We start from the raw sequence: 27,328 nt of genomic DNA, 5'->3' as shown, positions 1-27,328 counted from the left end.
TCCGCCTCGTGGGAGTCCCGATATCTCAATTTGGCCTTCCATTCCGACCTTGAAGGCAGAGTTCGACAAGCTGAGCCGAATAAGAGCTTTATTGTCCCAGAAAGAAGTTTCTCTCACTTCTACCCGTGAGACCTATGTCCTGCAGGTGGCTAATAAAAGAATAGATGTTCAAGCACTTTTAAACACTGACCTCCGACAACATTTTGGTGAGCTAATTCATTCTATCTTCAATGCTTTGCATACAATGGGGCTAGCTAATTTTTTTTAAACTGTGGACTCTGGCCTTGTAACATCTTTTCAAACTATTTTTGGTGTGATCCTGGCTTTTAGTCATTCTATTTTTTTCCGGCATCTTCAGCGGGTTGCCACTAATACTGGCTTTCGCTGCCGGGTCTTCCTGTTGATTTGCCTGCCCAGAAATGGCTGCCCCTCTTGTGGTCGTTCACAACCAGGCCCAGCTACAGCTGCTTTGTAACCGCATACTTCAGTGCTACGGTACCTTGCCACTGGCCACTCTAAGCATGGCTTATAATCTGTCTTTCCGATTTCCATGGTACACTTGCACGCAACCAGTTTTCTCATGGTTGGAGTGTCCTTTTCAATGGGCTTTGGATTTCTGCCTCACAAACACAGCGTCTCTTGACCCGGACTTTGCCTTACTGATGAGCCCCCTAGTGTCTCATGAGCAGGACTGTTCCGGTATGGGTCTGATGGCCTGTGCAGCCGCGCTCGGAGTGCTAGCTCAATGGGATATTGGTGCAGCAGCACATGATTTCCTGCAACAAGTTACATCAAGTACCACGTAAGTTGCCCACCGTTGGTGCTGAAAGCACCCATCATTAATGATCATGTTTGCTCCTTTGAATTACTAAACTGGATGGCGTCTACTTTTTCAGACGATGACAATGACTTCCTGTTAAAGCTGTCGCAACTTTTTGCACTTACACACTGATGGATTGATAAGACAAGGCCACCCAGACATTTTTTTATTTTTTATTTCACTCGAGTTCATTATTATTTTTTTTTGTTGTACTTCCCAAAGGATGTTTTTAAAGACGAAAGGACATGTACTCTTTTTCACACCCAATTGACATTCTTCGCTTCCAGGTCGCATAAGCTCTTGTTGCTCAGACTTTTTGAACTCTGTGTTCTGCTTCCTGCTTCGATCACTGTGCGTAGGACTGCCCAAGGGGAGGGTGTCATGAGAGTTTGGGGGTGCCAGCGGACGTTGCTAAGTTAGCATTAATTTGTGCTCTGCATCACCACCATCTTGCCGCCTATGCACATGACACTACATGCCTTCCTTCCCGTAAACACTCTTGCTTGTGCTGCTTCACGTGGGAACTGTCTGCCTTTCACCATTTTGGCTGTGCTTTGTGTTCTAGTCTGTACACCGTGTTCAAGGACAGAAAACAACTTCACTGGTTAATCGGCTTTGGTCTGTCCCTCACATATATAGACAGAACATGGAACAGAGCTGCACTACTGACTTTTCGGGTGTTTTTAATATGGTACGGGATGCCAGTTAAGACACTTGGAGAAAACCTTTCCAGAGGAAGAGCTATGCTTGTCCAGAGATATAAATCTTATCATCTAAGACTTGATTATATAATATGCTATCCCGTTCGTATTATATGGAATTGTAACCATGCTGATTATATTGTTTTTATGCATTTCTTTGCTAATGTTAGCACGTGTACTGCATTACAGAGCATGTTAGTTGAAATAAACATTTTAAACTATACAGTGTCTCTGGTTACTCACATTGTGAACAAGTATGAGTATCTAAGCGAAAGAGTGTCTTGTTCCCACGAATTCTGAGAGGCCCTGAGTTGCTTGTTCTAGGATATCCAATCATTGGTAGCTCTGCTGTAGTACGGAGAACGAATGGGATAGTATAGCTAGCCAGATAGGGATTCTGGGCACTCAGGCGTGTTTTGGTACACCACAATACACCGAGGTCCTGGTTTCCTGTGCATAATTTTGTATATGTGCAGAATCCCTGCAACAGTACCGCTTTTTTAATTGTACCCATCAGTCTTTCCACCATTCCATTGGCTCGAGGCCACATTGGAGTTATCCTCCTATGCACTATTCCTATAGCTCATAAACTTTTGAAATTCATCTCCATTAAATGGTGGTCCGTTGTCTGTTTTTAGAATGCTTGGAATTCCCCAAGTCGATAAATCTTCATCTAACACCAGAAGTACTGCTGACGTAGATGTTGACGATATCAACTTCACAATAGGGAAACGAGAATACTCATCTATTATTGCTAGTAAGTAATGTCCAGAGTATCTAGTCCATCAAATAAGTTAGGATATTTTCTCAGAACTGGGTGACCTGTTGAGACATTGCAATTCATTGCTATTAGACCCATGAGTTGAGAAGTTACATTACTTAGAATGCATGGTCCTGGAAAGTCACCTTTTAATACATGTATATCTTTTCTACTTGTTACATTTCTATATTGTAGTGTCTCTTCAAAGTTTCCCATGCATAGAACAGGATGTTTCGCTCTCCAATTTGATGGACTCAATGTAGGTTGTTCTTTCATTTTCATGTATTCAGTTATACACATTATATTGCACGTTGCTCCACTGTCTAAAACAAACTGAACTTTTTGAAGCCCAACCATTAAATCCACAGAGGTGGTTTTTTAAAATATTAAAATATCGCCACCCCAGTTCAGACACAGCTATATGCAAATAAGTCTTGACCCTGTGCCTCATGGGAACAGTCCAGCCCCAACTGCCAAGCCATGTCTTCCCTGGACCAGAAACAAGCATCCTGGGACTGGTTTTGGGCTAACAGCCCTTATCAGCCAGGCTAGCTTGAATCCAGTGGCAAAGTGAGCAACAGTTATATTTTAACTAAGATTACAAGTGTTTTTAAATGAATGTTTGAGTTTTGTAAGGTTTTGTAGGCCTCTGAAATAATTTTATGGATTTACTTTTTTTTTTTGGGTTACATTTTCTCTATTTTTGTGGATTTGTTTTTGGTGGATACGAGAAGTATCATGGACATCAACTAAAGAAATGGAAGTTGATTTAAAATTTCTATTTTGGGTGGGAAATGATTGCTATGGTTGGTTTTTGTATTATTCTGTCATTTGTTAAAAAATGTTGTGTATTTTATGCATTTTTTCATTTCATGTTTGCTGTTTTGGATTTATTTTAAATATGAACTATTGTACAAATGTATTTATTTGTAAACTATATTGTATTTTTTTTATTTAGTAGTCTTTTTGGATATTGTTTATTTATACATTTTAATTTCCAATGATTAATACAAATAATTGAAAAAGTATTTATAAATAATTATTTGGGTTGTCCCTGTAGGTTCATGTTGGATGTGCATTTAAATTGAAAGGTTAGGTGGTTTATAGTAGTTTTTAGACCTGCCAGCCTTAGGGTGGTCTTCCTCAAAGTTTTTTTCTTTACCCTCCAACTTTTGCTAACATTTGTTTTATTTGTTTTGTTGGCTCTGGGACTCTGTCACTTTACCACTGCTAACCAGTGCTAAATTGCTTGTTTTGTCTCCCTTAAACATGATAAAATTGGCTTACACCTGATTGGCATATTTAATTTATACATAAGTCTGGCAATTGTAATTAAAAATCCTCTTTAATGGTAAAGTCGGATTGTAAGTTACAATTTTGAAAATACCACTTTTAGAAAGTTGGCATTTTCCTGCCCTAACTATTTGGGTTCTGCAGCCTGTTACTAGGGTCACATGACTGGGTGTAATTGGCAGTTGGACTTTGTTTATTCCACCTAGACAGCCACACAGTAGATGGATTAGATGTGCCTGGTTTGGCCATCAACTGGCCGGGTCAGGGTGACAGAGCAGGGCACAGCCCCACTTGCAACTGAATAGGCTGTGCTTTCCCTTAACACAAAATACTTGTCACTCCAGCATTGTACATGCAACCAGCTTGGAGCCAGGGTAGGGGAGTCAGGACACTTCAAGCACTTCAGAGGGAATTCTCTAGAACCTTCTTCTACTTCAAAGCTGGCACCATGTATAAATATTGGAAAGTAGACTCACTCTTCAGTTCACTTTCCTGATCTAAAGAAGGACACTCAGAGGACTACCTGCTGCTGTGGCCTGCGGTGTACTTCACAACACTCCTTTGCAGCACTGGAAAAGACTGCTTTGCTGCCTCGAGCCTGCCTTGAAGCCTCAGAGGCCTGCCTAGCTGCTTGAGCCTCGTTTCATCTCATGGACACAGAACTACCAGAGTGACTTTAAGGGCTATTTGGCTGGCCTCTTGATCAGAGCCTCAGGGACAGAAAAGGCTACAACCATCTTGACCCCACATCTGGACCCATCATCAGTTAGACCTAATCCCCCAAGTGGTGCTCCTCCAGTCCTGAACCCTTGGCTGTGCTGTCAAAAGTGCCCAGGTAGCCATTAATTAAAAACATGGAACTTCTCTGAAAAACGAGGGAAGACAGGGACCAAATTGCTTGTCTATTCACCCACGGTGCATCGCCAGTTGGCCTAACTTCACAGCAGCTTCTGCTACATTCTTCTCCTCATTAGTAAATTCTGTTCAGTGATCCTTCGCAAAAGGAGTATCCATCCTTGTGAAACTCTCACTGGCTACAGCCTCCATCCTCGTCTCACTGGAGAATTTTCACTTCCAAAAAAGAGACTAAGTCCAGAAGTAGAAATCTTCAAAGTGACTTCGTACAGCAGCTCCCCAGCGACGACACTCCATCCTCAGACACCACCTGTTTTCATGCCCTGCTGAACTTTACTCTCTCAGAACACTTTTCTTTGAAATTTCTTCTAAATTCAAAGAAGAGTCCATATTTTTAACCTAGTCTTGCGGGACTAGAAGTCCACGGTTGGCAATTTGATCTTTTAGGAGCTATTTTTACTTCATTCATAACTCAGGATCTAATAATAGGATATTTGTCGTTTTGTTGTCAAATAATTTATTAAAATGTACCCTACTTTTCTAAATTGTTGTGGGATTTGTCTTGTCTGGTGTTTTGTTAAGTCTGACTGCTTTTGTGCCAAGCTACCAGAGGGTTAAGCGCAGGTTCATTTAATGACTATTGTGGTTCATCCTGATAGGGTTTGTGGCTGGTGCTCAAGCAGGGTGATACCTGCCTCTACAAATAACCCAATTACTCAAAGTAGTGTTCTTGCTTTGCTCTCAGAGTAATGGAGGCATTTGATTCTTATAAAGAGTTCTACTTTGATTTGTAGCATTTTGTGAATTTCTTCTTAATTTTTAAATATGTTTTAAATATTGTTCTTAGTTCTTGGTAGTTTTCTTCTTTTTTTAGGGTTACTAGGAATTGGTAAAGGGTAGGATGTCTTTGTCATATTGTGGTGAGGAAGAGATTTGTGCCATTCTTCCACTTCATTGTTTCTTTTGGCTTGTTGGGCAAAGCTGCTGTCATAGCCATTCAAACATTATATTTGAAACTTAAATTGGCACCTGTTGCCAGAACAATGCAGTCTTCCAAAGCAACTATCTTCAAAAAAGTCCATTAGAGGACTTAGTTTTTGCTTGTGGGTTTGGTAGTAGCTGGATTCTATAAGGAGGTTGTAGTGGTTAGCTACTTCTGTTACTGGTAAATATGCTATGGCTGTTATTTTTAAATTTAGTAAGCACATAGGCTATCTGTTGCATATTCTACACTTAGGGCCTGATTGCGAGTTTGGCGGTCCAACAACCTCACCGATACGGCAGCGTCTCCCGGCCGCCATATTACGATGAATGGAGGTTGAGCAGCAGAACATCATGATGGAGTGCTCCTAACCAGCGATGCAGAGGACTGAAATGCTGGGTATTAATTCACCATCACCATAACTGTTGTGGTCTCCTGTCCGCCCACACACACCATTTCAGACCATAATCCTTTGCCACTCCGCAGCACCTGAGCAGTCTGTAAGGTAAATTGTGAACTGAAAGAAGGTAGGCTAATTCTACCCCTCACTGGTCACACTCCACATACTTTTCTTGCGCCATCATTTTTCCTTTCAACTTGGTGTCTTCATTTTGTAGTGTTAGTCCCTTCACCATTTCATTATATCACGTAAAAAAAGAGCCACATTTGTTTGGAGCCCAAATCCAACATACTCCTCTTAGCAGGAAAAAAAGGAAATGTTGAACAGAATAATGTGCTAAGCGAATGCTATAGGCACCATTCCATGCACACAGGGGGATATTAAGAAGTGCTGGAACGTGACCTGGCCTCTAGGCAACACCTGGAGGCCCTGAGGACTGGTGGTGACCCTCCCAGCACACCTGTGCAGTTACTACCTGTGAGAAGGACGACCTCGAGGCAGACCGGAAGTGGAAGAAGGCTGTGCCGATTCAATCCGTTCCGGAAGTAGGCAGCAGTCTAGCTGTGGCTCGGGCGAGTGGGGAGGAGACACTGACGGAAGCAGAAGTAGGTCGCACAAAAGATGCGGAGGTGCAGGAGACGGTGTCGGAGGACGGAGTGCGGTGAACACGGAGAACAGCAGCGGAGTGAAGGAGAGCGAGAGCAGAGCGGAGGAAGGCGAGAGCCAAGAGAAGCAGACGAGATGAAGCCAGGAGAGGATATTCCTTACCGCAACCGGACCCCAGCCTACCCTGTCCCAGAGCAAGGAAACCTGGAGAGAGACTGTCTCCTATTCTTGTGCAGGTATCCTACCAGTAACCCGATATAATCACCTACTCTGATCCTAAAAATAAAATAAAAGAAGTCACGTACTCCCTATTACTGTGTCTTGTGGTCCATCACACCCTGGTGGCACTTAGCTTCCCCTACACTACCCTGGGAGGAAAAAGTCTTAGGCATCGTCCACTCTGAAATCCTGCATGAAATACATGGGGGAGCAAAGTCTAGTAAGAGTCACTTCATAAACTCACTCGAACCTAAATATCCACTTCAATCACAAACCAGATCTCAACAATGTGTGTAGCAAACATTTCCCTAATTTACAAACTGTTAACTTTCAGTGTCAGAGGTGCAATTATTGGTGTGCGAATGTGTCGTGTCGCGTATGGGCTAAGTTGCAGCAGGTCTCACACCATGCCACGTAAGTATATTAGAAATTAAAATATCCCCTGATACATCTGATCTCATCCAATGTAAAGTATTGCTCATACCAACAGATCAATGTCTACAGGTATGACACACAACATTTAGATATAGCAGGCAATACGGTATTGAAATTACAACTACCTTGATGTCAGTCATCCAAAACAAGATTTAAGTATTTATGTGCACACTGTCAATTGTTACACAAACAACAACTGATCCACAACTCCCATGGAGTGAGCAGGCTACATCAAATGCACTCCTCAGATACATGTCACTATACTGTCCTGTATGTAGCCCTGGTAACATCAACTGGAATATGAAATGGTATGATGTATGACACAACAAGTGTGCTGGGCCAATATAGAAAGCCAGTAGCAAAAATCTAAAGATTTAAAGTGGCAGGTGACCCTTTGACTCAGTGGGACTTCTTGGTTGGTGGATTGTGTAGGGTAATGGCGCTCCTGGGAAATACGCAGTGAATATGTACTGGTGTATAATTATAATTGCATAAGGGTGGGGAGAGCCACCCTCCACCCCAATGTGTGGAAAACCACTGATAAACCAAAACACGCCGACAGTATATATTATGTATAATTAACTATAGTTAAAAAAACCTTGTACCTCCATTGAAAGAGACACTTGAGTTTAACCTTGAGATCCTCAGCCAACACGTGTTTCGTCACGCTTAATTGATGTGCGCAGTGACTTCTTCAGAAACAAACAAGTGTATAGAAGTTGGGAGTAAAAGATATCCATCACTAACATCAGACGTCCGTTACCCTTTGTGACAGTATGTTTATCGCAGAGAGCGGCTCAAGTATAGTCCTCGAGCCTGTGAAAACCCATGCTGTTTTACCAAAACATATCACCATTGCTGTCTCTGGACAGATTTGTGCAGTTAAAAGGTGATCGCTATTCCAAACAAAAATTGTCAGCAAATGAAAATAAGGTTGTTTCTGGTGACTTATTTAGTGACATCCAATCTCCGAAAATTTAGCAGTGACTCTTCTAAAGTGAGGAACACGACACCCACTCGATGTTGCCTCAGATCAAGAAAAACTATATTTATAATCTAAGAAGTACCTCTAATCTCTTTGTATGGTTCATACATGGAGAAAAGGTACAAGGGAAGAAAATAATGTGGTGTTAAAATAACAAATCCACTAGGACTGCTTAATAGTGAGAATTGTGGAAAGATATTGTAGGGAAACCAACCTCAGTTCCGGTGATATTTCCAACCTGCAATGGGTTCTAGTACTCCAGTGGTATGTGCACAGTAAAGGGCAACAGTGATTACTGTGTCCAAAATTTACTGTATTCTAGAATTCTTTTCTGGGGATAAACAAGAAAGGCAGACAGAAAAGTCCCAGTTACAATTGTGAGTACACCCCACTCAAGTAAGGGTTTGATATCATCCCATTTGTAGCTGACAACAGGAAGTTCCATGTACCGTAAGTGTGGATCTTGTGTGTATAAGTCATAAATCCATCATGAAGAATGACAAAGTGGTATAGTAAAACCACTCTTTGGGGGCTAAGTCTCTTGCCAGCAACCAAGTCTTTGCTGGAGTAAACGTAATCCATAAACACAGTAAAGGGAAGATGGGGATTTTGCTACAATCACTATATATGTCCTCCCCATGTAATTCTATTAAGTAGCGTACCCCAAGTTAAGGGTGCGTGTCTCAGGAGTGTAAAGTATGCCACCGCTGAGTGCTACCGGGTCTCTCAACACGGACGCTTACCTCTGTTCAGTAGCAGGGCTGCCTCCAGGATGTCCGCAGAAGAGTTTGGCAGGCTGAGGTTCCTGCCTAAATACTGGAGAGATCGTAGGCATAGTCATAGGACTACTCCCACTTACTGTAACAAATCAAAGAAATGGCGTCGGTCATCTTGAAATGGAGTATTGTTAATGTTTGAAAGTACCGCTGCTTCCAAAAAGCTAAGTGGATGGTGCAGTCCTGAACCCAAAGTGTATCAAGGATCAAATACCAACGTACTGGGGTATCTGCATGGTCACAAATATATTGTGAGGGGCCATTCTGTCTAGCGTCCAATTTATAAGTGATAAAACAGATGCATAATAGTATGAAGAAAACCTTTGGCCATCTTGGAGCAGTGAAGCTCCACAATCTAAGTTAAATCCTATGTAGTATTGAGTGAATGAGTAATAAACAGTTATATTGAGGTCGAAACCGGTGCCAAACTATAGCAACATTGAAGCAGAGTCGAGGGAATACATTCCAAATCTCGTGAAATTGTGTCCAAAACGCTCTAGGATAAGACGTGTAAGCAGGAGTAATCATAGGATGGTATTAGACACTCACAGAACCTACAGACACAGTTCTTTGAATCATCTTGAGAACGTACTTTTTGAGACTTGTAATAAATAAATCAATGCCTGACTAAAAGCAAAGTGTTGGAACTTACATAACATATTCATACCAAACGAAAGTTTGTTAAGGAAGTTCTACACGTTTTGATTCGAAAAGCAGGTAGCCAATCAACTGTTGACACTGTGAGAGTAAAGAGAAATGTCAGTAAGCACAGAAGTAAGAATAGGGTTGTAACAGGTATAATATTATTCAATAGTTCGTCATTTCTTAGAACTGTCTACAAGTGTAAGCAAGAGAGCAGGTTGACAATTATTACTTCTAGCATTTACAACGGTAAAAGGTTGAAAGTGAGTAGAAAAAAGGTCAGTCAGCAAAGGAGAGCCATGTTGGAGACGGGGATATAACGGGGGTAGTGACGCTCCTACATGAGTAGTGTTGTATGCAGTAGCTTAGACATACTATGTCCTGGTGAAATGATGCACAAGAATGGACCATGAGTGCTAGTCCCCCCAAAAGTAATGAAATTCATGGTCTGTATTCAGGCCCATCTCAACGCTTCTCTATCGCATAATCCAAGTTGCTTCCCTCCTCCTTAACAAAAGTTCTCTATTGCTACCCCTCACGTGTCTGGGTACGGTGTCAAATCCCAAAAAAGATTATGATATGTGGCTGTCCTGAGCTGGACAATCCATTATGTGCATTGTGACAGTTGATGTTGGTGTTTATCTTGTAAGTGCGGTGATTGGGGCAAGAAAACTCCTTCTTTTTATCTGAGGCCCATCTACACATACTTGTAGAAACCCAGACCCTGTGACAATAGCCAATTTCTTTGAGTACCCGCTTTCGGGTAGCTGGGACTCAGTAGATTCCTGAGGCTCTTACCCTTACGAAATGTCACCTCTGGTCTAGAAGAGATAAAAGCCTACAAGGTCTTGCCCGTACATAATAGGTGCCAGTGTTTTTGCATGCTCTTGGTGAGTGTCATATTGAGTGCAATGTAATCTGTGACAAGCCGAATAGTTTTAGGATCCCCTCGTTTGCCTCTATCTTGAAGTGTTTGTTGTCTTTCTACTCGTGAAATCCTGCTCAGTGCATTATGTATCGCTCTTTGGCTGTAACCCCTGCGCACAAATCTGTCGCCCATATTTTTGAGGCAACCCACAAAGTCACTATCAATGCTACAATTACATCGAGCTCGTATAAATTTCCCGTAGGGATAGCATTGATCTGGTGTTTGGGATGCACGCTAGTGGCATGTAACACACTATTGGACGCCGTAGTCTTCCTGTATAGTCTGCTTTCAATTTTATTATTGGAAACAAAAAGTTCCACATCCAAAAAAGTGAGGGAGGTTTTGCTATGGGTGTAGGTGAACCTAATGTTGGCATCATTGCTGTTGAGATGTTTCACAAATCTTGTCAGTTTATCATTGTCGCCGGTCCAGATAAGTAAGCAATTGTCAATGCACCTGCCTCAGAACAGGATAGAGTCAATCCATTCACTGCCCACAGTGGCCCACATCCAGTTCTCCGCCAGCCATCCCATGAACAGATTAGCGTATGATGGGGGAAATTTAGAGCCCATGGCCACTCCACATATCTGTCTGTACCATGACCCTTTGAATAGAAACACCTTGTTTTCCAAAATTATTTGTGTCATTTCCAGTAACAAGCCCGTGTTTCCCAAGAGGCTAGCTGGGCAAGAGTTGAGGGTGTGTCTTAATGCCTGTAAACGAAAGTCATGTTGAATGCTCGTGTAGAGAGCAGTGACGTCCAGTGTGACCAGTGTCATGGTATCGTCCCAGGTGCCATTCAGCGTGCTGAGAATGTGTTTGGTGTCTCGGATGTTGTAAGACGGTAAATTTGCTACCAAAGGTTATAGAAATATGTCAACATACTCAGATAGTTTTTCTGTGGGTCCACCAATACCCGTCACAATTGGTCTGCCTGGCGGGAACTGGAGAATCTTATGTACCTTAGGTAGAGTATATAGACATGGGTGTCTGGGATGTTCAATCCTAAGGTAAGTGTGCTCATTAAAGTATAGTAGGCATAGATAGTGCCAGCCCTTGAGTTTCTGGTTAATGAGACTCGTCAACGTCCAGATGGGACCACGTTGCCACCTTTGTCTGCCTCCCGTATTGTGATGCTTTCATCTACCATCAGTTGTTGTAGTGCTTTCCTTTCTGTCTGGGTGAGATTATCTTTCCATCCCATGTGTGAATGTTGTGAGTCAGCCGATTTGTCTAAATCTGACATAACTGGGGGGCGTGGCCAAGATGGCGGCGAGGTAGGACGTGCTTCGCTATCTCTCTGCTGACCGCGGCTTTATAGCACCAGCCCTTAGCCTCACAAGTGCTGCTGCCGGTAACAATCACCTCTGCCAGTGACGCTGCTCCCGGATCACCCGTTGGGAGCAACTCAGCCGGTTGATTGCCGCGGAGGGACGAGATTGCATTTGAATCCGGGGCCTTCACAGCGGCAGAGCGACTTACTCCCATGCAATGACCGCGCAGCGTTGGCGACCCGATCCCTGGAGCCCGTGGTAGCCTCGGTGCCACTCACCTGAGACTGCAGCGGGGACACAGTGTCGTCTGCCTTGGGCCTTGCCTGCGGAGCTGCGGCCGAGAGACAGAAGACCACGAGGGGCGCCCCATCGGCCGTGGACTGGCCTGCCTCCCGGTGGAGGCTGAGCTACATTGGCGTGTCGACTCCTTCCCCCGGCACGGCCGTCCAGTGGTGCCCAGGGGGGGCATGCCTCAAGGACAGCAGGCATTTTACAGCTTCAGTCAGGCCCAGTGGAACTGATGCTGCGCCTACAGAGACCGGGCGGTTGGCAGCGAAGACTGCGGCAACTCCATAGCCGCATACGGAGGTGAGAAGGCCGCGTTGGGGGGCCTGGCGCCCGGACCGCACATGTGGCGTCAGTGAGCGGAGTCCCTGCCTGGGGGCAGCGCATCTGTGGTAGGCCTAGCGAGAAGCCCCAGAGGTCTGACCTCCTGTGTTGCCCCCCTGCTTGATTTCTAGGGGTGCGGCGGCTCCGACAGGCCGGCTGCAGGTGGCTGGGCTTGCTTGATTGGCTCAGCGATCTGCTGCGGCTGGCGGCCCCTGGACACGAGTGGGGTGAAGTGGGCCTTGACACGTGACCTGAGCCACGCAGGACCTGCGAAGCGGCAGACCCCACTTAGAGGGGCTGAGAGCAGTGGTCACAGCGACTTCCCATCACAGCTGCGACTCTATGGTGTGTGCTGCCTAGGGCCTGAGGTGGGCCTGATCCCGTGAGCGTATAGTGGGGGGCCCTCACGGCCTGGAGTGCGCCACTCTGGGAGGTCGGCCGTGCTTGCAATTCTGGCCGCTGCCCCCTTTTGGTGCCCGCCTGCCATAGACATAGACATTGTACTGGGCCTTGGAGTGCTGTTGGGCAGGGCCCCTGCGTCCTTCCTTGCTTCACGAAGCTTTGCACTGATGCAACGTGGTAGTGGGTCTGTGTTGCTTGCTCCCTGTGCCACAGAACTGGGATATGACCTCTACCTGTGCCAGGAGGGACAAAGCCCAGAAAGACTCTAAGCCCGACCTCACAGTGAAAGACCTCTTCCCTCGCGCCCAACGGGGCCCCTCCAAGATGGCTCATTCGTCTCAGGAGACGGAGTCCACCCTCACATCTAGAGATACCTGAGAGGAACCGGTGAAGCATGCCTTTCTTGAGTCCCTGTTTACGATGCTTCGGGAGGACCTGCAGACCGTGAAACGCGATCTCACCTTTGAGATCAATGACATTTATAGGGACGTTGACAACATTGGAGAACGAGTTGCAGCACTGGAGGATAAAGGGGACGGTAGGGACAGAGATCTCTCCGCGCTCCAGCAAGAGGTCCTTCGCATCCATGAGCAGCAGTTAGACCTCCAAACACATCTTGAAGATCTGGAAAATCGTTCCGGGAGGCACAACATAAGGATCCAAGGCATAGCTACAAATACAGAGGCGGGTGACATCTTCGCCTATGTGTGGGGGCTGTTCAACCACGTGCTGGGAAACGCACCTTATTCCGATATGAAGATTAACAGAGCCCACCGGGTAGGCAGACGACATCCTGGCCTGCATCCAGGACTACTGCACAAAAGAGGAGATTCTCCACAAGGCCAGGACTATGCATCCAATTGTCTACCAGGACCAACGTCCCATCCTCTACCAGGACCTGGCGATTACATTGTGGAAACACGGGCTCTTTCGTCCCATCACGTCTCATCTCCGCCAACGGGACATTTCTTATTCCTGGGGGCTCCTGTTCAGACTGGTTTTTCGCACGGACCGGAAACAGTACCAGCTTCACTCCCTGACGGAGGCCAGCAGACTTCTTGGCGTTGATATCCCGGATGAGGAAGGGAGAGGTTGCAGCTCGAGCCCCGCTGTGGATGTTTTGCCATTGGGGTGGCAGGGACAACGACGCCGATGGCATCCCAAACGGCTGGACCCCACGGAAATCGAGTCAGAGGGCCGCCCTGGAGTCCATCCCTGAGGAACTGGCAAAAACCCACTCCTCATGACTTTAGAAGGGCCTGTCTGTTCTTTATTCTATTGAGGCGGGAGGCGGGGAGGGTGCAGTCTTGGCCACTCTATGGACCCCTTGTTGGACCTTTTCTGTTCATCCTGGGATGACGGACTTCTCAGTTCCAGATGTTGGTTGCCTGCGACCTTCCCCTTTCCCGATGAGGGAGCTTATCCTTTGGCTTCCCCTTGGGGTCAGTTGGACATTGTATCTTCTCAGGACATCATGGTTCTTGTTCTTGTTGGGGTTTCTTTTTTCTTTTATTCTTCTTTTGGGGCCCTCGTCCACTGCTTTTTAATACCGACTTTACTAGGTTGCCTTTACTGATGAACCATCCCTGCCAGTTAGACCCTGGTGTTCAGAAGTGCTCTTGGTCACTCACTATCTAGATGGCACCCTCCACACTTCGTATCCTTACCCTGAACGTGCGAGGGCTTAATAACCCTGTCAAGCGGAGGGCGGTCCTTTCCTACCTAGAATACTCAAAAGCAGACATTTGCCTCCTACAGGAGACGCATCTACTAGCTCGGGACTGTCACCACCTTAAATCTCGCTTGTTCCCCACTCAGTTCTTGTAGCACTACTAAAACGGCAGGGGTAGCAATATTGGTTTCCCACTCTTTTCAGGGATGGGCTCTTCAGAGAGAGGCCGAGATTCGAGGGACACTCCTCACATATCAGTTTGCCATCGGGGGGCTGACGTTCACAGTGGGGTCCATCTATGCCCCTAACGAGGGACACGACTCATTGACTGAAGCCACAGCGACAATAGAGCGTAGGATCCTGTTGGGGGGGGCTTGAATTTGGTTTAGACAACTAGAGGGACAGATCCTCGCAGCGCTCAGGCCAGATGGGCACGCTCTTCCGGGTGGGCCTGGACAGATTGAGGGAGTTGGGGATCATGGATCTATGGCGTCTTACCCACCCACATAGCCACGAATACTCATTCTATTCGAGTGCACATAAGACCAAAGCACGCGTCGACTATCTCCTTGGCACAGAGATGTTCCGGTCCCTGATGGAGGAGTCGGATATTTTGACTGCCTCTCTGTCTGATCACGCCCCGGTTGTAGGTACCTTTATAATCCCCCCAATGCAGCGCCGTTCCCAGCGCTGGCACCTGCGCGACACCCTCCTCCACCGTGCGGACGTGGTCGAGCAAGTGCAGATTGTGATAGAAGACTTCCTGACACATAACGACAACCACGACACACCACTCTCCACACAATGGGCAGCGCTTAAGGCAGTAATGATGGGGGAGTTCATTGCCATTGCGATGGCGGATAACACCGAGCGTAGGCGCAAGATGGAAGATCTTACGCAGCGCACCAGGGAGCTGGAACCGATGCACCAGCGCACCAGGGCGCCTAGGATCAGTTGCGCACAGTGAGGGCCCAGTTAGCGGCTATTGAAAGTGATAGGGCGGAGTACGCCACTCTCCGCTTATGCCAGGCTTTTTATATGGGGGTGCTTGCTTGCCCACAATCTGCGCAAGCTCAGACAAAGACAAGGGGTTCAGGGACTGCGGGGCGGGGCGAGTGGTGATGGCCGACGGCTGACATTGTGAACGTCTTCCGCGACTTCTGTGCTCAGCTATATGCGGCACAGGCATTGGATGGCTCGCTCAGCAATGCGTACATAGCGGCAGCGAAACTTCCCTCCCTCTCACAGGCACAAGCTGACCACCTGCAGAGAGAAATACACATAGAGGAGGTTATAGTGGCGATTTCCCACCTCAGGCTGGCTAAAACCCCCGTGCCTGATGGCTATACGGCCGCCTTTTATAAAACCTCCTGCCCAATGATAGCACCCCTTTTAACGCGCCTTTTTAATTCCTTTGCGCTCACCGGGGCAATCCCGCAGGACATGTTGGAGGTGGCTATTGTGGTCATTCCAAAGGCTTAATTCTCAACTGTTACCAGCACACCACGGCCTCGGTCCGAGTCAACGGACACACCTCGGCCCGCTTCCCCATTACCAGAGATACAAGACAGGGGTGCCGTCTTTCTCCCCTGCTCTTTGCACTGCATATGGAGCCTTTCGCCCAAAGTGTTCGGGCAATCCTCTTATCAATGGGATTACATTTGGGGGGATATCCACACCATTAGCCTATATGCTGATGACGTCCTGGTATCTCTTTCCTATCCCATCCCGGCCCTGGGTGCTTTTATGGTAGAACTGGATCATTTCGCCCGGGCGTCGCGCTTTAAAGTTAGTGTTGATAAATCAGTCGCACTCAACCTCTCAATGTTGCCCTCCACCTTGGCGCACTTACGCTCCACGCACCCCCTTCAATAGGCATATGGACCTGACTCCCCAACCTCGGCCTCCAGCTTGCACCCACACAGCCAGAGATAGCCACTATCAACTACCCTAAACTGCAGGCGCAGACCCGGGCGGAGTTGTGGCGGTGGAAGTATTTTCTAATCTCCTGGGTTGGGGAGAGTGGCTGCCATAAAAATGACAATCCTCTCTCAAATATTTTATATTTTCCAGACCTTGCCCTTGCAGCCACCTAAGGGCTGGATCAATGAGGTCAAATCGGAGCTGTCACAGTTCATCTGGCGGGGCCGCCGGCCCCACATGAAAGGAGTCATCACGATGCTGCCTCCAGAGGCGGTCTGGGGGTCCCGGACCTTCGGCTCTAATTTCAGGCAACGCAACTTCAACATTTGGTCGAATGGAGCAGGTTCAAATCTGAAAAGCATGGGCTGTTCTAAGACCAAGCAGTGGCAGCCACAACACTGCAGAGGATCCCTTTTTGTGTAAAGCCCAAAGGCCTGCTAATTTTTATGCCTCTCACATTAGCAAGACGATCTTGGAGGCCTGGGAACAGACTAGTGAGAAACACAATTTGACTACCTTCCCATCTCCTCTCACCCCGCTCTTTGATAAACCTGAATTGCGACCGGTGATAACCCTGAATTTTGACCAGGGATGGGTGAGACCTTCTTCGTCAGCTGGCGCACTATGGGCTGTCGGTCCCTGGGGCATTTGTTTGATCTTGACGGGATTCTTGCCTTCCCCCAGATCCGCTCACACTATGGGATTCCGTAATCTGAATGATTCCACTACCTTCAGCTCCGGCATTGGGCTCTCCACCCCCTGGTGAAACCGTGCGCACAGCGCCTCCTCACACCCTACGAAAAATGGCTACTTGCGCGCTCATCCAATAAAAAGCTCACCTCGGACCTATACAGGATGCTGCTGGCCAGACACACACATACCTATAATGCAGGGCACTTGTGTTGGGACTGGGACCTGGGACGGGCCCTCAGCCACCAGGAATGGGAAGGGGTATATTATAGGGCCTGTCACTCCTCACACAACATGGGACTGACAGAGACCCTGACTAAGGTGACCACCTACTGGTATTACACACCTGACCGCCTACACTCAATGGATCCCCAACTGAGTGCCGACTGACGGCGGGGCTGTGGGGGGCGGGGCACACTGGTGCACCTACTGTGGGACTGTGAACAATTGCACACATATTGGGCGCAGGTTATTGACAAAATAGACAAACACTTCGACACTCGGATACCACGTTTTCCCAGCTACGTTCTTCTGGGCCTCCCGAACCCTCTCACATACCCGCTCATATCACTGCGGTGTCGTCAGATGGAGGTCGCCCTGGGTTCGGCCACGCAGAACATCCAGATCCACTGGAGGACCACTCGCACCCCTACATTCGAGGGCTGGTTGCAGCATTTGTGGCAGGTTTGGGGATGGAAAAAATCACTCTTACACTAGCTGGGAAGTGTTCCATTTTTGTAGATCTATGGAAACCATTTCTCTGCCTCTTGGGCTCTGAGTTTAGGGAGCTCACCTGCCCGAGATACCTTTGCTTACTCCGTCTGTCAGGCCCTCCTGGGGGGGAGCCCCAAGATACCTCGCTGACGCAGGTGAAGTAAGCCTGTTCTGTACAAATTTCTTGGTTGGTGGACGAGGGTCGGGGTGGGCGGTGAGATGGAGGGTAGAATAAGTTTCCTTTTTTGGCCACCTGACCAGGTGAGTCTGTTGGCTCCCTTATGTACTTGCATTACTTTGTTGGTTCATCTGACCAGCGCTGGAGAACATATGTGTATCACACTGTTGTCCTTTGTTTACGAAATGCTAATAAAAAGATTTAAACCTAAATCTGACATAACCAGTTTTTGAAAAATATTGATGTTATTGCCAGCCTGGTAAAGGGGGGTCCATCTTGGTTTGACGTTAAGCACACTGTTAATGTTCAAGTCCATTTGGACACCAAGATCACAGAGAAGTCTATCCATAGTCACTTGGTCCCCCTCAGATTCACAGATTGACAACAATAAATTGGTATCTAAAACATTAAGTATGGTCTGTTTTTCACACGGAAGAGTATTCTGCAGTGTGGTTCTGTCTTCACTGGTACAGGGAAACTGTGCAAAGTGCTTATTCAGACTAAGGCATCTCTCAAATTTAAGAAAGTCAACATTAGCCTTACATAAAACACCCTTGTCCATGGGACAGAAGCTCAAACCCTTATGTAATAATGATGTTACTGCCAGGCTAATCGGTTTGTCAGTTAGGTTGATAACTGGGATCCTCTAGTTTTTTTCATGTTCCAAGACCTGGTTCTCATTCTGTCTTCTTGCCATGCCCCCTCTCTTTCCCCACCTTATCCGCCTGTAATAGGAGAGCGTCGATTCTGTTCTCCGTTCCCCTTTTTTATCCTTAAAACCTCATGTAAAATAGAAAAGGATTATACCTGCCTCCTATCCCTTCCGGTTCACTCTCACTGGTCACAGGCATGTCGAGCGAGGTAGAACTGGAACTGATTGAAGTAGTGGGTTCTTTAGTCTCTATCTGTTGTTTAGAGATAAGATGGTCATACTTCTTGGCAAAGACCCTGCCACTATTGTAATCCTGTTCATCCCTTTTTAGTTTCTTAGCTTTTCTTTGTTTAACTTCATTCTGGGGTCTCAATAGTAAGCCCTCCAGAATTGCCTAATTATTTTCAAGTTGCCTCTGGTAAATTAAGATTTTTTATCTCTGTCTCCAGGGTATCTATGTCGGTCAACAGTTTGCTGACTTTTCTCTGAGAATTCTCAATCAGTATACCCATCAGCTTATTTGAGTTTGCTGTTGATTCCCTCTCCCAGGCTACTAGTAAATCATCTTCAAGGTCGGCATAGGTGGGGATAATCTGCGACCTGAGGCCCCTAGGTTTTCTACCCAATCAGATATTGTTTTAAGGTGGGCCGATCCCACAATTTTGACAATTCGCAATTCTTCAATCTTTCTAATTTAATGGATTTACTTCTCAAACCCTCATTTGTAGGTGGGTTTCCACTTTTGGTTGCTAATTCTATAGTCAATCCGTTCCGGAGGTTACTGAAGAGTTCCTCTGCTTCCTTGTCCCTGTTCATCATAGCAGACAATTATTTTAGGTGTTTTCTACGTCCCAGGCAGCCCCCTATTGACTTCAGTGGGACGTCTTGGTCGGTGGATTGTGTAGGGTAATGGCGCTCCTGGGAAACACGCAGTGAGTATGTACTAGTGTATGATTATGATTGCAGTGCATAATAGTGGGGTGAGCCACCCTCCTCCCCAATTTGTGCATAACCATTGATAAACCAAAACAACAGTCCCTTGCACAAGCCTACAGTATATATTATGAATAATTGACAATAATAAAAAAAACCTTGTTCCTCCATTGAAAGAGACACTTCAGTTTAAACTAGAGATCCTTAGCCAACACGTGTTTTGTTGCGCTTAATTGATGTGCGCTGCGACTTCTTCATCTGGACGTTGACGAGTTTCATTAACCAGAAACTCAAGGGCTAGCACAATCTATACCTACTAGACTTTAATGAGCACACTTACCTTAGGATAGATCATCCCAGACACCCATGCCTATATCTACCTAAGGTACATAAGAATTGCCCATTCCCGCCAGGCAGACCAATTGTGTCGGTTATTGGTGGACCCAGAGAATAACTATCCGAGTATGTTGACATATTTCTACAAACTTTGGTAGTCAATTTACCGTCCTACATCTAAGACACCAAACACATTCTCAGCACGCTGAATGACATCACCTGGGACGATACCATGACACTGGTTACACAGGACATCACTGCTCTCTACACGAGCATTCAAAATGACTCGGGTTTACAGGCATTAAGACACACGCTCAACTATCGCCCAGCTATCCTCTGGGAATGCACAGGCATGTTACTGGAGATGACACAGATCATTTTGGAAAACAATGTGTTTCTTTTCAAAGGGTCAGGGTACAGACAGATACGTGGAGTGGCCATGGGTTCTAAATTGTACCCATCTTACGTTAATCTATTCATGGGATGGCTGTAGGAGAACTGCATATGGGGCAGTGAATGTAATGACTCTATCCTGTTCTGGGGCAGGTACATTGACAATTGTTTACTTATCTGGACAGGGGACAATGATAAACTGACCAGATTTGTGACACATCTCAACAGCAATGATGCCAACAATAGGTTCACCCACACCCATAGCAAAACCTCCCTCACTTTTTTGGATGTGGAACTTTTTATTTCCAATAATAAATTTGAAAGCAGACTATACAGGAAGACTACGGCGTGCAATAGTGTGTTACATGCCACTAGCGTGCATCCCAAATACCAGATCAATGCTATGCCCTAGAGAATATATATGAGCTCAACATAATTGCAGCATTGATAGTGACTTTGTGGGTTGCCTCATAAATATGGGGGACAGATTTGTGCGAAGGGGTTACAGCCATAGAACGATACAGAATGCACTGAGCAGGAATTCACGAGTAGAAAGACAACAAACACTTCACGATAGAGGCAAACTAGGGGATCCTAAAACTATTCGGCTTGTCACAGATTACAATGCACTAAATATGAAACTCACCAAGAGCATGCGAAAACACTGTGACCTACTGAATGCTGACATAACATTGAAGGCTTTTATCTCTTCTAGACCAGAGGTGACATTTCATAAGGGTAAGAGCCTCAGGAATCTACTGAGTCCCAGCTATCCGAATGCGGGTACTCAGAGAAATTGGTTGTTGTCACAGGGTCTGGGTGTGGACCATGCTCCGCGTGTAGATGGGCTCCAGATAAAAAGAAGGAGTTTCTGGCCCCAATCACCACACTTACAAGATAAACAGCAACATCAACTGTCAGACCAACTATGTAATTTACGCAATTGTTTGCAAATGCCAACAAAAGTATATTGGCAGCACTATTAGGGCTCTGAAGGACCGCATTGTAGAACACATCAGGGTGGTCTAACAGGCTGACACTAGATACCCTGTGGCAATGCACATAATGGATTGTCCAGCTCAGGACAGCCACAAATCCTTCTATTTTTTGGGATTTGACACCATACCCAGACACATGAGGGGTGGCAATAGAGAACTTTTGTTGAGGAGGAGGGAAGCAACTTGGATTATGCAATTGAGAAGTGTTGAGATGGGCTTGAATACAGACTATGAATTACATTACTATTTGGGGGACTAGCACCTGTGGTCCATTCTTGTGCATCATTTCACCAGGACATAGTATGTCTACGCAACTGCATACAACACTACTCATGTGGGGCGTCTCTACCCCCGTTATATCCCCGTCTCCAACATGGCTCTGATATGTTGACTGACCTTTCTTCTACTCACTTTCAACCTTTTACTGTTGTAGGAAAACAGAACACAATGTGGCAAGGCTTATATGCACAAAGAGGTTATTATAGTCCCCACAGTCAGATGCAAACTAATTATTTTGTGTGCTCCAAGGAAGAGGGCAGCCACTTATACCCCCAGAAAAAGGACCAGAAAACCGGTCCCACAATAAAAGAAACAAGTATCCTGAGCACAACACCATGTGTGTCATAAAATCAATGTCCAGTCTGTCTTCTTTCCAATTCCATTGATTTTATTCTTGAAGTATGATAAAATATTCTCCAAATCGCACAATAGCCCAGATCGTACAATAGCCAACACATGTTTTGTCAGATCTGATGCCTCCGCATCTCTGACTTCACCAGGGCTACAAACAAATTGACAACAGATGTCTGAGTAACATTAGAAATATTTACATATGATCACCTCCACCGCATCACCCATGTGCTTTCGGTAATCACATAGTGATTCTGAAATTATTCATAAGTGCCCACAATGTTTGTTAACAAAAAATAAAGAAGAGGGAATTGAAAACCATACAATCCTAACTTCCATAAGACGTTTTCAATCCATCAGTATATTCCCAAAGTTTAAACACCAGAACACTAATAGCATTTATACATAAAAGCAAGTTCACTTTATATGGTGTATAATTCATCATCACACATGTGAATAACACAAATAACTAATCTAGTGGTTCCAGACAATGAATCAATGAATCAATTCGAGTGAAATGTCCAGCTAACTATAACATGTGTGAAACCTATGTTTTTTTTTTAGTGAATTTGCAAGGTTTTGTAAATGCTAATTCCTAACTATAACGTGTGTGAAACCTATGGTTTTTTAAGTGAATTTGCAAGGTTTTTTAAATGCTAATTTCTAACTATAACGTGTGTGAAACCTATGTTTTTTTTAGTGAATTTGTAAGCTTTTTTAAATGCTAATTTATGTGTGTATTATTATATTTTTTATATATTTATTTTACAATAAACTACCTATGTATATAGTTATAGATTGACTGTATCCTGTAATATGGAATGGCTCGTTTAAAATGGTTTTTTTTTTAAGGTTTTTCACCGTGCGCGCACCGTGTGCACGGTGCGCGCACCCGTGATTTTTTGAAGAAAAATAAAATGTTTTTTTCATCCTTCGGGGTCCTTCGGGGTCCTTCAGGGACCCCTTGACAAAGGCTAGGAGGTCAGGAACTCTCTACCCTGCCCCGTTTTCACATTCTCCACCTTTCTTTTTCACTGCCACACACAAAATGGCATCCGACACTTCCTGATTTCGACCGATTCGAATGTTGACTAACATCTAACCACCAATCGGAATTACACTCGCGCACGGCACCGTGAGCGCACGGTACGCGCATATAGATATTTATGTACTTTTAACTGCAATTTTCTCAGGAACTACTGAACAGATTGACACCATATATGCAAAAGGCACATCCCTGACCTGAGGACTACCTCTTTGCCAAATTTCAAGTAATTCTGTTCAGCCGTTCGGGCTGTACCTTCGACTAAAGGTCCTATGGGAAAATGCATGGGGGAAAACGCGTTTTGGGACCCCCCTTTTTTCTCAGCCCCCGCTTGACAAATCACCCCGAGACTTTGAGACTTTCAGGGTAGGAGCTGAGCGGAGCACCCCATTAGTTTTGAAAATTTCGCGAGGATTCGTCAACCGGCGCCAAAGTTATTCAAAATAGAATTTTCAGATTTCCTATGGGAACTCGGTCCTAACTATAACTATCTACTGGCGACCGCCAGTAGATAATATATACACATATATATATATATATATAATATTATATATATATATTTTGCAGCAATAATTCCAATAGTCAAAATAAATACTTAGACACTCCTGTATGCGGAAACCAAACTTAACGTTTCGCCTTGTTACAGCCTTAGCCTTGGTCATGATTCGAGAGTGAAGCTGACAATGGCATTTTCATATGTAAGATGCCGACCACAATGAGCACTTACTAGAGGAGCTCTGAGCCAAGATCGCAATTCCATTGATCCATCCCTACTGTGGGAGGGCTGCCGTAGCTCGTCTGCTCCCCCTCACTCCACCTGTTAAAAGGAGAACTTCACTGGGCAACGGGATCGCAGGCTGAGAAGGCCCTGGAGAGTGGTGGCAGAGAGCTACGCAGAGCCACATGAGTGCGTGGCCTGGGCGGCGATCGGTGACAGCAAGAAGGTCGGTCGGGACCCGCACTTGAGGAGCAGCTGGCCCGGTGAGTCCCGTTGAGCCTACATGATGCAGAGAGTCAAAGGCGGATGTCCCACCTGTAGCAGAGAGTGCAAAGGGGCGGCTGAGGCAGGCAGTGGCCTGCGGCCTGTAAAGAAGGCCTGGAGACCTGCCTGGCCCAGATTGAGGATGTGATGAGAGGGAAGCCTGGGGCTGGATTCAGTGGCCTGCCTGAAAAAACTGCTTGCACCCACACAGCCAGAGATAGCCACTATCAACTACCCTAAACTGCAGGCGCAGACCCGGGCGGAGTTGTGGCGGTGGAAGTATTTTCCAATCTCCTGGGTTGGGGAGAGTGGCTGCCATATAAATGACAATCCTCTCTCAAATATTTTATATTTTCCAGACCTTGCCCTTGCAGCCACCTAAGGGCTGGATCAATGAGGTCAAATCGGAGCTGTCACAGTTCATCTGGCGGGGCCGCCGGCCCCACATGAAAGGAGTCATCACGATGCTGCCTCCAGAGGCGGTCTGGGGGTCCCGGACCTTCGGCTCTAATTTCAGGCAACGCAACTTCAACATTTGGTCGAATGGAGCAGGTCCAAATCTGAAAAGCATGGGCTGTTCTAAGACCAAGCAGTGGCAGCCACAACACTGCAGAGGATCCCTTTTTGTGTAAAGCCCAAAGGCCCGCTAATTTTTATGCCTCTCACATTAGCAAGACGATCTTGGAGGCCTGGGAACAAACTAGTGAGAAACACAATTTGACTACCTTCCCATCTCCTCTCACCCCGCTCTTTGATAAACCTGAATTGCGACCGGTGATAACCCTGAATTTTGACCAGGGATGGGTGAGACCTTCTACGTCAGCTGGCGCACGATGGGCTGTCGGTCCCTGGGGCATTTGTTTGATCTTGACGGGATTCTTGCCTTCCCCCAGATCCGCTCACACTATGGGATTCCGTAAACTGAATGATTCCACTACCTTCAGCTCCGGCATTGGGCTCTCCACCCCCTGGTGAAACCGCGCGCACAGCGCCTCCTCACACCCTACGAAAAATGGCTACTTGCGCGCTCATCCAATAAAAAGCTCACCTCGGACCTATACAGGATGCTGCTGACCAGACACACACATACCTATAATGCAGGGCACTCGTGTTGGGACTGGGACCTGGGACGGGCCCTCAGCCACAAGGAATGGGAAGGGGTATATTATAGGGCCTGTCACTCCTCACACAACATGGGACTGACAGAGACCCTGACTAAGGTGACCACCTACTGGTATTACACACCTGACCGCCTACACTCAATGGATCCCCAACTAAGTGCCGACTGCCGGCGGGGCTGTGGGGGGCGGGGCACACTGGTGCACCTACTGTGGGACTGTGAACAATTGCACACATATTGGGCGCAGGTTATTGACAAAATAGACAAACACTTCGACACTCGGATACCACGTTTTCCCAGCTACGTTCTTCTGGGCCTCCCGAACCCTCTCACATACCCGCTCATATCACTGCGGTGTCGTCAGATGGAGGTCGCCCTGGGTTCGGCCACGCAGAACATCCAGATCCACTGGAGGACCACTCGCACCCCTACATTCGAGGGCTGGTTGCAGCATTTGTGGCAGGTTTGGGGATGGAAAAAATCACTCTTACACTAGCTGGGAAGTGTTCCATTTTTGTAGATCTATGGAAACCATTTCTCTGCCTCTTGGGCTCTGAGTTTAGGGAGCTCACCTGCCCGAGATACCTTTGCTTACTCCGTCTGTCAGGCCCTCCTGGGGGGGAGCCCCAAGATACCTCGCTGACGCAGGTGAAGTAAGCCTGTTCTGTACAAATGTCTTGGTTGGTGGACGAGGGTCGGGGTGGGCGGTGAGATGGAGGGTAGAATAAGTTTCCTTTTTTGGCCACCTGACCAGGTGAGTCTGTTGGCTCCCTTATGTACTTGCATTACTTTGTTGGTTCATCTGACCAGCGCTGGAGAACATATGTGTATCACACTGTTGTCCTTTGTTTACGAAATGCTAATAAAAAGATTTAAACCTAAATCTGACATAACCAGTTTTTGAAAAATATTGATGTTATTGCCAGCCTGGTAAAGGGGGGTCCATCTTGGTTTGACGTTAAGCACACTGTTAATGTTCAAGTCCATTTGGACACCAAGATCACAGAGAAGTCTATCCATAGTCACTTGGTCCCCCTCAGATTCACAGATTGACAACAATAAATTGGTATCTAAAACATTAAGTATGGTCGGTTTTTCACACGGAAGAGTATTCTGCAGTGTGGTTCTGTCTTCACTGGTACAGGGAAACTGTGCAAAGTGCTTATTCAGACTAAGGCATCTCTCAAATTTAAGAAAGTCAACATTAGCCTTACATAAAACACCCTTGTCCATGGGACAGAAGCTCAAACCCTTATGTAATAATGATGTTACTGCCAGGCTAATCGGTTTGTCAGTTAGGTTGATAACTGGGATCCTCTAGTTTTTTTCATGTTCCAAGACCTGGTTCTCATTCTGTCTTCTTGCCATGCCCCCTCTCTTTCCCCACCTTATCCGCCTGTAATAGGAGAGCGTCGATTCTGTTCTCCGTTCCCCTTTTTTATCCTTAAAACCTCATGTAAAATAGAAAAGGATTATACCTGCCTCCTATCCCTTCCGGTTCACTCTCACTGGTCACAGGCATGTCGAGCGAGGTAGAACTGGAACTGATTGAAGTAGTGGGTTCTTTAGTCTCTATCTGTTGTTTAGAGATAAGATGGTCATACTTCTTGGCAAAGACCCTGCCACTATTGTAATCCTGTTCATCCCTTTTTAGTTTCTTAGCTTTTCTTTGTTTAACTTCATTCTGGGGTCTCAATAGTAAGCCCTCCAGAATTGCCTAATTATTTTCAAGTTGCCTCTGGTAAATTAAGATTTTTTATCTCTGTCTCCAGGGTATCTATGTCGGTCAACAGTTTGCTGACTTTTCTCTGAGAATTCTCAATCAGTATACCCATCAGCTTATTTGAGTTTGCTGTTGATTCCCTCTCCCAGGCTACTAGTAAATCATCTTCAAGGTCGGCATAGGTGGGGATAATCTGCGACCTGAGGCCCCTAGGTTTTCTACCCAATCAGATATTGTTTTAAGGTGCCCGATCCCACAATTTTGACAATTCGCAATTCTTCAATCTTTCTAATTTAATGGATTTACTTCTCAAACCCTCATTTGTAGGTGGGTTTCCACTTTTGGTTGCTAATTCTATAGTCAATCCGTTCCGGAGGTTACTGAAGAGTTCCTCTGCTTCCTTGTCCCTGTTCATCATAGCAGACAATTATTTTAGGTGTTTTCTACGTCCCTGGCAGCCCCCTATTGACTTCAGTGTGACGTCTTGGTCGGTGGATTGTGTAGGGTAATGGCGCTCCTGGGAAACACGCAGTGAGTATGTACTAGTGTATGATTATGATTGCAGTGCATAATAGTGGGGTGAGCCACCCTCCTCCCCAATTTGTGCATAACCATTGATAAACCAAAACAACAGTCCCTTGCACAAGCCTAC

Source organism: Triturus cristatus, chromosome 6 (genome assembly GCF_964204655.1).
Source record: "Triturus cristatus chromosome 6, aTriCri1.1, whole genome shotgun sequence".
NCBI lineage: Eukaryota > Metazoa > Chordata > Amphibia > Caudata > Salamandridae > Triturus > Triturus cristatus.
This window is presented reverse-complemented; position numbering follows the sequence as displayed.